An 11,833-nucleotide genomic window follows, 5' to 3' on the forward strand; every position below is an offset into this window, starting at 1 on the left:
CTCCCCCTCCCTCCCTCTCTCTCTCTCTCTCCCCCTCCCTCCCTCTCTCTCTCAAAGGCATTTGGCCCAACTTGATTGTTCACTAGACTTTATCTCCATCTACCCATTTACTTTGCTCATAAAATGTTTCTAAGATTCTAAAGCGAGACAGACCTACGCATTCTCCACGTTCCCCCTCTTTTTTACGTTTAGTTCTGGGATCACGGGTCCCCTCCAGCTCCCTCTGTCCCTCCACCTGCGAAACAACAGAGCCCCACATGCCCATCCCCCGGCCCACACGCCCTCCGCCTCTCACCGGACTTGTTCCTACCTGGTTTCACTGCCTCTGCTCTCACCACCTGAGCGGCCAGAGCGGCCAGTGCCTGTCGCTCCTCTGCTCTGACTCTCCTCGTAATTGCCCACCTCTCCCAGAGAGAAGGCGATGTCCTTACCGGGACTCCATGCCCTCGCGGTCTTACCTCCCCTACTTCCCAGGCCTCAACGGCCACTTTCCTCTTTGCTTTTTCTGCTCCGGCTCCACAGTTCCCTAACAGGCCACACTGGCCCTACCACAGGACCTTTGCACTCGCTGTGCCCTCAGCCCAGAATGCTCTTCCCTCTGATTTCCACTTGGCTTGCTCCTTTTCTCCTTAAACTCTCTGCTCGCCTGTCACCTTTCCGGTGAAGCCTCTTCTGGAACACTGAATAAAACTGCAGCCTGTCTTCCTTCACTGCTTCACCCTTTCTCTAGTCCGTGCCGCCACCTGACATGCTCTCAAGATACTAACTGTTGACCTTTTGTACGACCTGTATCTGCAGGCTAGCTCAGGAAGGCAGCAATTTCTGGTGTGTCCTCGGTGTCTGGGACAGTGCCTGGCACATAGTAGGCGCCCAGTAAATATTTCTTGAAAAAAAACGAATGAGTGAAAGTATAACTTGGGTTTATTAGCACAGTTTGGTCATGATGATAGACGAGAAGTTTCCTGTTTTAGCACGAGCGAAGGAAGCACCCATGCATTCAGCAAACTTTGTGAGCTCAGCACCGCGGTGCGCCGAAGGGTCCTGTTTCTTGATGTGTGCTCGTCTTTGAGAAGTATCATCAAGAATACTGTTATTTGGGGAAGCCGGGAAATTCGAACACTTTGATCATGATCCATTCATTGATTTTTCGAGAGGAACTTTTGGCGGGATTTTGACTGTTTGATGTACCTGATTAGAAAGCAAAGCCGTAAATTTCTGTTTCAAAAGCCCAAATCTCGATGCAGACGCCCGGTGAGGGGTGTCCGGCCGACCCCAGGGGGCTCCCCCGGAGCCGGCTGTTCATGCCGCAGGACCAGGCGCACCGGAGCGCAGCGCCACGGGGGTCGGTACGTTCGCGCGCCCGCACGCCCACCGCTCTACACCTCCGAGGGGCACACACGCGGGGCTGCATCACGACCCGGTGGCTAAACTCACTTCACAGTCAGCCCCGTCCAACCTCCGGCGTCTGGGACGTTTTCCTCCGTCTTCACTCAGCGGAGAAGGGTCACAACCCGCGCGGTCGCCGCCCGCGGCCCGGCGCTTCCTCTCTGCTCCCGCCTCTTCCGGGCGGGGCGGCCTCGTCGCGCCGTGATTTCCGGGGTCACACGCACATCCGGGCGTCTCGCAAGCACACAACGATCCTGATAATTGCCCCAAACACCGACTGCGGACGGAAAACCAGACACAGGGGATTCTTTTCATAAACACTGACGCAAGGTCAGCGGCGGGTCCCACCGGCGGGAGCTCCGTGCGGGCGCTGTGCACGCCGCCTCTTGGCAGCCCCGACGCACGGAAGGCAGGGGCTGTCCCTGCTTCACAGCCGAGGGATCCGAGGCCCCTTCCCAAAGTCAGGCTGCCGAGCGGTGGACCCGGACGCTGCCTCTGAGTTCATGGTCGGAACCGCCCCCCAGCAGCGCCGCCAGCTGCCCACCTGCGAGGGCGGTTCTGCATGCGGCGCCCGAACCAGCCCTGAGGGGCCGCCCCTGCCCTGTGGAGGCCGCCCCTGCCCTGAGGGGACGCCCCTGCCCTGAGGAGGCCGCCCCAGCCCTGAGGGGACGCCCCTGCCCTGTGGAGGCCGCCCCTGCCCTGAGGAGGCCGCCCCAGACCTGAGGGGACGCCCCTGGCCTGAGGAGGCCGCCCCTGCCCTGAGGAGGCCGCCCCAGCCCTGAGGAGGCCGCCCCAGACCTGAGGGGACGCCCCTGCCCTGTGGAGGCCGCCCCAGCCCTGAGGAGGCCACCCCTGCGACCGGTGCTTGCTATTGTATCTCCCGGGGCTGGAGTAACAAAATACCACAAATTGGTGGGGGCGGGGGGTGCTGAAAACAGCAGAAATCTGTCCTGTACGGTTCTAGAAGCCGGAAGTGCAAAGCCAAGGTGACAGCAGGGCCCTGCTCTGTCTGAGGTTCTAGAATCTGGTCCATGACACTCCCCGAGTTTCGGGGTTCCTGGCAATGCTTGGCGCTCCTCGGTTTGCAGAGCCATCATTCAAGTCTGTCTGCACTTGGTGTTCTGTTCCAGACGCCAGTCACTGGCCAAGGCCTGCCTCCATCTTCCAGGACCTCATCTCCATCATGCACGCGAAGACCCTCTTTCCAAATAAGGTGTCGGGTAGACATGAATGTGGGGGGGGGGCGGAGTACACTTAGCCCCAGTTGTATGTAAGCCGAGCCGGAAAAGGTCTTTTCACGAGGTCACGTTGTCCAGTTGACACAGAATTAAAATAAAAATAGGACACCCCGTGGTCTTCTTCCTTCTCTTACAGACAGCAACACTCTCGGGGGCCAGCCGTCTACCGTGCACCCCGGGAAAAGAGGATTTTAGTTAGAATACACCGTGGTGATACTTTTGCAGCAGGCGCCCAGAGAAGCCTCCGTGCTGAGCAACCGGGAACCCGGTGCCCCCCTCCTCCCCACGATTACGCACTGTCATTTGAGCCTCTGCTTCTCCACGCCCGTCCTGGAGCGTTTACATCCACAAACACGCACTCTGGATCAGACACAGGTGAGGTTTTCCCAAATTCCGGGATTCCTCAGGACATTCTCATTTCACAAGAAAAGCTGTCGTGTGACCCAAGCCCTAATCCCACCAAAAGCTTCCATGGGACTAATTTCTAGCAGAGCTATTGTCTTCGGGAAGGAGTAAACAGGGACCCTCTGATGGGGCTCACAGGCAAGGGGCTGGGAAGAAAGTTGGCTGTGCTACGTCAGCCTTTCCGAAATATCTTTCCACTGTCAGGCGTGAATTTGCCTTCTCTGCCGGTGTGAACACTTTCACTGCTCATCTCAAAGCAGTAGCACAAAATCTGCTTTCTTACTGGCCAGAATCTGCCAAAATGGAATTCTGTTCTGAAGAGCCCATGAGTGTTGAGTAATGCTGATGGATATGATATAATAGTAAGAGCTAACCCTGATGGAGTATTTACTGTTGATCACACGTTACTTAATTTCACCTTTAAACAGCCCTTGTGAGTCACTGACTATCATTATTCCCAACCTACTGGAAAGATAAAGTTCAGAGAGGACGGGAGACCTAAGAAGGTCAGACAGCTAAGAAGGGCTTGTGGGGACTGAGGCGGGGTTTTGTTGTAATGCGTGGTTGTATTTAAAAGAAAGTGGCAAAATAAGATAAAAACACAGAAGGAGGCCAACTGTAAGAGACTCTTAAATATAGAGAACAAACTGAAGCTCGCTGGAGGGGCTACGGTGGGGATGGGGGAAATGGGGGAGGGCGTTAAGAAAGACACTTGTTGGGATGAGTACTGGGCGTCCTGTGTAAGAAATGAATCACTGGGTTCTACCCCTGAAGCCAAGGCTACATGCTGTACGTTAACTAACTTGAATTAAAATTTAAAACATAGACAAAGATACTGGCAAAATCGCCATTGGACAAACAGTGTGATAATGATCATTTTAGACAGGAATCATCCATGGATGCTAAAACCAGTGGTGAAAGTTTGATGAGAAAGCAGACACTTACAGAGGCTCAAAGTATCACTTCAGAAGATACTAATTACTCACAGAGGGAAAGATAGCAGCTTTACAGTAGAGAGATCTGGTCGACCCACCTTCACATTCCATGATTTGCTCAATCAGCACTTACCACCTGCCTCAGAGGTCACAGAGCTGAATACAGCACCATCCTTGTCTCAAAATAATTGAGAGCAGCAATCAATCATCTCCGCATTTCTTCTGGTGCAGAGGATGTTTGAGGTCAAGCCAACTTTAATTACTTGTTGAAAAGATTAAAAGGGTAGTAGGTGTGAAGGGTGGGGGCTGATGTGTAGGGCAAGGTTGCATAAGAAACATGTTGTGATCTCACTCCCACTGGTACAAGTCACAACCTGGAGAGAAAATCCGGTGAAGTCAGGTCGACGCCAAGCTTTTCCTATGAAGAGTTGAGCAAACAGCTTCTCCATCAGGCCAAGAATGATTCCTCCAAGGACTTACACGTTCATCAAGGATTCCACACTCTCCCCGCACACACCACGAAGATTAATAACAGAGACTCTCTTCCATTTATCTCTGTGTCTTGAAAACACTTGGCCTTTGGTAAACTGCGGGCCCAATGAATACTTTTGAATGAGCTAATTCATCAAGTCACTGGCGCTACCTCAATTTGAATCTCAGCAGCTACCAGGCATCGTTTAGCAGAAGAAATGATGCAGAAAAGTTACGTCCAGGCAACAGATTTTTGTTTTGAAAAATGCAGAAAGAGTCTTCATTATACTGTACAGTTAGAACAAGGTGTCTTTAAACTCTGTTCTGTGAAACCGAAAGATGCTTTTGGAGAATATTAAATCACCCCTTTAGGGCATTTCCTATTTTGAGCTGATGGGAAAGTCCAGGCTCCAACCCGGTTTCTGTTTCTCTCCTTCTAGCTTCAAGTTCCTTTCTCGTTTTGTACCACAGTGTACTGTGAGGTGGGCATTTCCTGAGCGCTCGTTTACGTGTTTAACACATACTTACCGATCGCCCAGTAGGACCTGGCGGGTGCGTCAAGGAGCAAGACAAACCTGCTCGCAGGAAGCTTCAAGTCAAGATGCGGAAACAGACATTGAGGAAGGACTCAGAACTGTGGGCCTCGGACCCGGGGCAGGCACTGGGCTTAGGAAAAGGGATTCAGATGTTCCTTAGGGGTAAAGAAACCAATACTTATCACAAAGAGGAGAGGAGGGGGGGAGGGGGAAGGGGGAAAAGGGGGGAGGGGCTGTAGGGGAGGGGGACGGGAAAGCAGGGAAGCGGAGGGGAAGTGGAAAAGGGGTGGGGGCGGGGGAGGGAGAGGGAGGGGGACAGGGGAGGAGGAGAAGGGAGATGGGAAGATAGGGAAGGGGGAGGGGAGGAGGAAGTGGGGGACGGAAGGGGAGGGGGAGGGAGGGGAGGAAGTGGGGGAGGGAGGAATGGGGGATGGGAGGAGGGGGAAGGGGAGGAGGGGAACGAAAAGGAACAGAAGGAACGTGAGCTTCGGCATCAGACAAACCTGGCTTCCGGTGTGAGGGACCCTTCTCCCTTACGAGAAAGTTATCATTCCACTAATTAGTTAATGTCTCCTGGACCTTATTTTCCTCATCTTTCAAATAAGGATTAAGGATTACGAAGCCTATTTTTCAAGGCTCTGGCTAAGAAGTAACCAGTGGGTTAATTATTTAAATCTTAAGAAACCAGAAACAAGCGTTCAAAAAGGATATTTGATCAAAATGCATGTTAACACCTGCTTCCCCTTCTTACTCCAAATTTTCACAAATTATAGAAAGAGCATAATTATATATATATATATGTTTAAAATCTAAGATCTGTGGAGAACAAGAATGGTGCCATCAGTAGAAGGGAAAGTTCCAGAAATACCTGAAAATGGGAACCCAGATTGGTGGATGGGATTGATGGCGGGTCCGCGCCCCACAGGCCACCAGGAACACGGGTGTGAAAGGCGGTAGCCGTCAGGCGGCAACCCCGAAACGCGGGTGGGTTGGGGGGACAGGAGCTGGAAACAGGGAACTGGATTTGTGGGGCGGCTCTTGTTGTGTTTGGTGGGTGCAGCTATTGATTAATATTGGATGGGAATCAAAATATAAGTTTGAATACGGTGATTACTTTTTTTAATTTATTTTTGAGACAGAGAGAGACACTGTGAGCAGGGGACAGGCAGAGAGAGAGAGGGAGACACAGAATCTGAAACAGGCTCCAGGCTCTGAGCTGGCAGTCAGCACAGAGCCCGACACGGGGCTCGAACCCACGAACCGCGAGATCATGACCTGAGCCGAAGTCGGAGCTTCACCGAATGAGCCCCCCCGGGCGCCCCTGGTGATTGCTTTTTTAATTACCTTTGAAGATATAACTAGTTTGTGTACCTGCCACCACAAGTGCTAAAAAAGTGCTTTATGGAATAAATAAACCTTGCTGAGCTTAATTTGAAAAAGAAAAAGACACAAAAAAGAAACAACAGAAGCAGAAATATCCCGTGCATGAAATCAGGTGCTATTCCATCAATTCTGCGTAAACAATCAACCAATCAATCAATCAATCAATCAAAGCTATATCAACTTGGGGAAATACAGAAACTCAACATGCTGTCCACAGAAGATGCACTCATGACATAAAAGGTTTGAGAAAAGAAGGCAATGTTAATATTTGACAAGTAAATTCACAGTGAGAGGCTGGAGGAGAATATGTCAAAAGTACGATCATTAAGAAAACATCACAACCAGAGTCTTACGCCCCCAACGCAATGGGCCAGTCTTGTACACAAACTGAAATACACGTTTCCTCGGTAACATATGACTCAGCAGCACATTAACAGGGCAACACATCCTGCCAAAGTGGAATTTATACCAGAAGTTTTTTAATTGATCAAGGATATAAAGAAAGGAATAGAGGCTGTGAAAGAATAGGATCTTTTATTTATTTTTTTTTTAATATTTTTATTTTATTTCTAGGAGACAGAGAGAGAGACAGCGTGAGCAGGGGAGGGTCAGAGGGAGAGGGAGACACAGACTGAAACAGGCTCCAGGCTCTGAGCTGGCAGTCAGCGCAGAGCCCAACGCGGGGCTCGAACCCACGAACCGCGAGATCATGACCTAAGCGAAAGTCGGGCGCTTAACCGACTAAGCCTCCCAGGCGCCCCAAGAATAGGATCTTTTAAAAACCATATAGATTTTGCCAAAAGAAGCCCATGGAAATTCTAAGGTGAAGAAAACACAGTGGTTGAGCTAAAACACTTGCTGGACTGACTGAAGCACAGATGAAGTCCAGCTGGAGAAAGGGTTTCTGAACCAGACACAAAACCAAAGGCACGGCCGTGAGCCCAGAGACAGAGGCGTGGAGGTGCAGGAGGGCGCAGAGGCGGGTCTCTCTTCTCTCCTCCCCTCTCCGCAGGTGCTCCTCGGGGCTCCGTGTGGTGCACCGCACATCGCACTCAGCACATACCTGTCCTGTGCCTGCTTTGGTCCAAGGACCGAGTCTGCAAAGTCGCTGTTCTCATTTAGCTCATGTTCAAGATCTGGAGGTGGCTGGGGAGCAAATAATCCACAGCCCATAACTTCAGAGGTAAAGTTTAATTTGTGATAAATGTTCTCAGGAAAATCCATCAGGGCCTTCTCCGGAAGCCTTCCTTGGCCATCTGACGCTCCCTAATACGTCAGTCAACATACGATCCCTATTTTAAAAATTGTACTTATTGGACTTAACAGCTGATAATGTCCGCTCCCTGGGGGCAGGGACCACACCCGCTTTGTTCACGGCTGTGCACAGTCCCCAGGGGTGAGAACGTCATGTGTGCTGTTCCACATGGCACATCCGGACGAGAAAATTATTCCAGTGGAGTCCAGAAGCGAGGGCTGGCCTCATGTGGCTCATTTTCAGCTCAGGCATCTCCATACTCGGCCACACATTCCCCCATCGCCAGTGATGTGCTGTCCAGTGGTTAACACAACACAACAAAACAAAAATAAGTAAGTAATAAACTTGGTTTGTTACGTCTGCCGACTCCATGGTGAAGATGCTCCCATCACGGTCAATTTCCCGTTACCCCCACGAGTCACCACACAGCCCTCCATGGGGGCCTTTTCTTCCGTACAGATAAACCGCATGTAATTAACCTCAAGACCCTAGATCATAATGAAATATAGTCAAATCATCAGGAAGTGACAAGCTGCGGATGGGTCATCTTTATTTTGTGCTTTGTTTAATTGCACATATGTAGAACTGAGAAGGGCCAGGGGTGCGAGTGGGTTAAAGAACAGCCAGATAGTTAGCCCCCATCGGGCTTATTATAAAACCACACGGAGTCTCTTCACTCGCTGGCGCACGGGGACCAAAGCTGTGGTCGAGTACAGCCGAGGGTACTACGTGTTACTTGATTGACTAATGGTGGGCGGCAAACCTCCCTTTTTGAGCCACGTTCTCGGACTGTAAGAGAAGTGAGCTCCGCGCTCCAGAACTTCAGCTAATTCAGCTAATAGGAATGCAAACACTGATCTAAACTGAGGCCCGGAGAACGGTCTCTTACATCTCCCTCGCCCCAGGGGGATGAATGAGAAAAGATTACTCGTGGATTATAATTGCTTAAAATAGGTTGTGATGTAAAAATATAATCCCCTCTCCTCTTCAATAGTAAAGTTCTGCAGACAGAGAAATTATGCTTGATGCCAGTGTCTTGAAGGTAAAAAGAAAATTCTGTTCTCCCTTTGGGGGAAAAGAAAGGACATCTTTTTAGAGCTGTCAGAATTCACAAGCCATAATAAATTATTCTTTTTCATTACTGATTTATTAAGCAGGCTGCTTGGTGTAATGGCAGAAAATTTCTGTTTAATTTTCATAGTATTAGACGACTCTGATTCCTGATCTGAAATCAAGTTGTTATTAAAAGAAAGGAACGTATTTAACATCATGCATCAGGGTCTGTCTTTACTAAACTCCTCTAAGTGTGGAGTTTAAGTATTTATGGGATGCGCCCGTTGTTGGGGTGCAAACGAGACATCAGCCCCTTCTTGGGACTGGTCCCTGTCAGGGGTGAACGACCCGGGGCTCTGGGCAGGTCACCTATAGGACACTGCTTCTGCAGATCCCTAGCCAACAGATCAGAGGAGCCAAAGGATTCTCCTTTGCCCCGGAATTAGAATTTTTTACATAACGATTGATCACAAGGTAAGGATCCTCGATGTAGCTAGAAGGGGGGTAAATGCAGACCATTGCAACACACTTTCAGTTACAGACATAAAATTGTAATTCTGCGAGCGGTGTTCGCACCCTGGAGAAGGAAAGGCGCTGGGTCACCTTCGCACGTGGTCTCAGCGAGTTACCGGGTGGCTGTCTCCGGTTCACCCACCTCATGTCACACAAACGTCTACCATAGTGTCACTAGGCGATGATTCAGTCCTGGAGGACGCTTGGAAATGTCCTGGGAAGACAGCTAGCTGGAGAAGGGCTGAAGGAAATGCGAGATGCTCACGTCAGGTGTGGGGCAGTGTGGGGGCGGCACCAGGGCTCATCCCGCCTGGACAGTTCGGGGGGGGGCCTCACGGACGGGGTGGGGGGAGCACCGAAGCAGAGTCTCTATGGATTGTATGGAATTTACCGGAAACAGAAATCGCCTGTAACTACAATGGCTTCCTGCCATTAGCAATGAGATAAAACTCTATTTTACTGAATGAGCATAGCCACTGAGTCGATAGACGCTACCCGGCTCCAGATAATATCATTTCTAGATTATTCTACTGGAGTTCATTTTATTTTTTTTATTTTTTTTATTTTTTTATTTCTAGGAGAGAGAGAGAGAGAGACAGCGTGAGCAGGGGAGGGTCACAGAGAGAAGGAGTCACAGACTCTGAAACAGGCTCCAGGCTCTGAGCTGGCAGTCAGCACAGAGCCCGACGCGGGGCTCGAACCCACGAACTGCGAGATCATGACCTAAGCGAAAGTCGGACGCTTAACCGACTAAGCCACCCAGGCGCCCCAGCTGGAGCTCATTTTAAAATCAACCTCTAGACCTGCAGAGACTGGTCGGGTATAACATAATGCACGATGACACATCCCACTGAATGCACTTGGGACTTCTGCCCACATGCTAAGTTTCTCCGCTGGGAATTCACGTGGAAATCCACCTTCCCCTGATGCCGCCAGCCGCAGGCTGAGACCATCTGTGGCTTCCTTTGCATGGCTCAGACACGAAGACGGACTTGATACGTGGTGCCTTTCTTACGAGGTGTGTGTCCATAGGTGTTCTTGACAGGTGTGCTCGGCTGAGGCCCGAATGACCAGTTGGGGACACAGGGGACATGGGGGCCCAGCGGAGGAGTTTGCCTTTTCTTTTAAGAGACTTAAGGAGCCCCCGAAGGTTTTAAGCAAGACAGTAGCATGATCCTCATTTTAGGAAGATCTCTCTCGCTGCAGAGCAAGAAGGGAAGCAGGAGCCCCTGACGCTCTGGAGACAAGAGAGGCGACATGAGCAGAGCGGATGTGCCGGGTGGGTAGCAGGCGGGCGCCGGGGCAGCAGGCGGGCAGGGGCGAGGGGCCGGGGGCGCGTTCCCATCAGGAAGGGCGCCAACAGCATCGTCCTGGGGCAGCAGGAGGCAGACGGGAGGGCAGCGAGGATGCGGAAGGAGTGGGCGAAGGGGTGGAGGCAGTGCCGTCCTGTGTTTGTGTTTTTCCGCCTCCGAGCAGACCGGCGTGACTCGCTGGCCCGTGGCGGGGGGCCCCCTCCGGCCACCCTGTGGCAGGCCTCCAGAGGTGGGGCCAGAGCACTCCACACTCAACCTTCCAGAAGAACACAAGTCATGGCCGAGGCATCGCAGCCCGTCTGCAACGAGGGGAGGCTGGTCTGCGGGAAGCCCGTCCCCCCCCCGGGCTGCCCACCTCTTCGCAGTCCCAGCCGAGCTCCGCCTCTCCGGACGCCTGATGCTGTGGACTTGGCCTGCGTGGCCTTGGTCTGCGTGGTCCACTTTGCAGATGGTGGCCAAGGCGCCAGCGTCGTAGCCGCCAAACCCAGCGATCCAGAAAACCATCGTGGGCAGGATTTTCTATTTCAATGGGGCCGTGCGTGGGGGTGGGGTGGGCGGGAATTAAATTGGAGAAAAAAGGAGCAGAAACAAAAATAACAAGGCCATTAATCTTTCATTAAGTTAAAGGGATGAAAAGGAATCACTTACAGGACCGTTCTTTCCTTGTGCCACAAGTATGTTGCCCCCCGCCGACTTCAAAGGCGCCGAGGAGAAGTTGGTTAATGTTGTTGGCACAGTATCAGGCTGTGGTTTACTTTTGCTTAAGTGTGATCTTTTTTTTCCTTCTCAACAAAGAAAGCGTGAGGGTCGGGCACTCGTGGGCGGCGGGAGGCACACATCCTCCGGCATAGAAGGTGCCTTTGTGTCGTGTGCAGAGGCCGGGGGTCAGGCCCCGCCAACACGGGGGGTCCGCAGACTGCCTGTCACAGACTCGAGCGACCGCCACACACACACACACACACACACACACACACCTGCCTGGGGGCCGCGGGGAGGGATAAGTCCCCTCGCCCCCGGGAGGCTGTGCTTTCCTTCAGGGCTGTGCTGTTTACACTGAAGACAAGCTGACTGGCGGCGAGAGGCAGGGTTTTGAGGTTAGGCCCCGGCGGCCGCAGAGTGGTGAAGGCAGGCTGTCCCACCTGGCAAGTGCAAATGGCCTGGGGCCGAGGCACAGGAAAGGGGGTGCTGGGGAAGGTCTGCTGGCATGCTTTGAGGGGGCTTAGTGGGAAGCGCAGCAGGGGCTCCTGCCATATTGGAGGGTGGTTCCAATGCCCCTGTTTGGTTTGTTTTCACAAGAAAGGGCAAAAAGTGAGAGACAAAACGTGATTCCCTCCATGTAACGGAG

The 11,833-nt window shown here is 51.9% G+C and overlaps 1 long non-coding RNA gene across 1 annotated transcript; it reads right to left on the reverse strand.

Annotated features, from left to right (window-relative positions):
* Nucleotides 1–903: 903 nt before the first annotated feature.
* On the reverse strand, nt 904–2,413 carry LOC120243451. The gene is made up of 3 exons (XR_005531327.1): nt 2,290–2,413; nt 1,435–1,663; nt 904–1,188 (listed from the first exon to the last, which is right to left on the reverse strand). It is a non-coding gene; the product is annotated as an uncharacterized LOC120243451 (long non-coding RNA).
* Between the last annotated feature and the right edge of the window lie 9,420 nt (nt 2,414–11,833).

The sequence above is a fragment of the Hyaena hyaena genome, unplaced genomic scaffold (assembly GCF_003009895.1).
Source record: "Hyaena hyaena isolate Hyena2069 unplaced genomic scaffold, ASM300989v1 scaffold_343, whole genome shotgun sequence".
NCBI classification, from domain to species: Eukaryota; Metazoa; Chordata; class Mammalia; order Carnivora; family Hyaenidae; genus Hyaena; species Hyaena hyaena.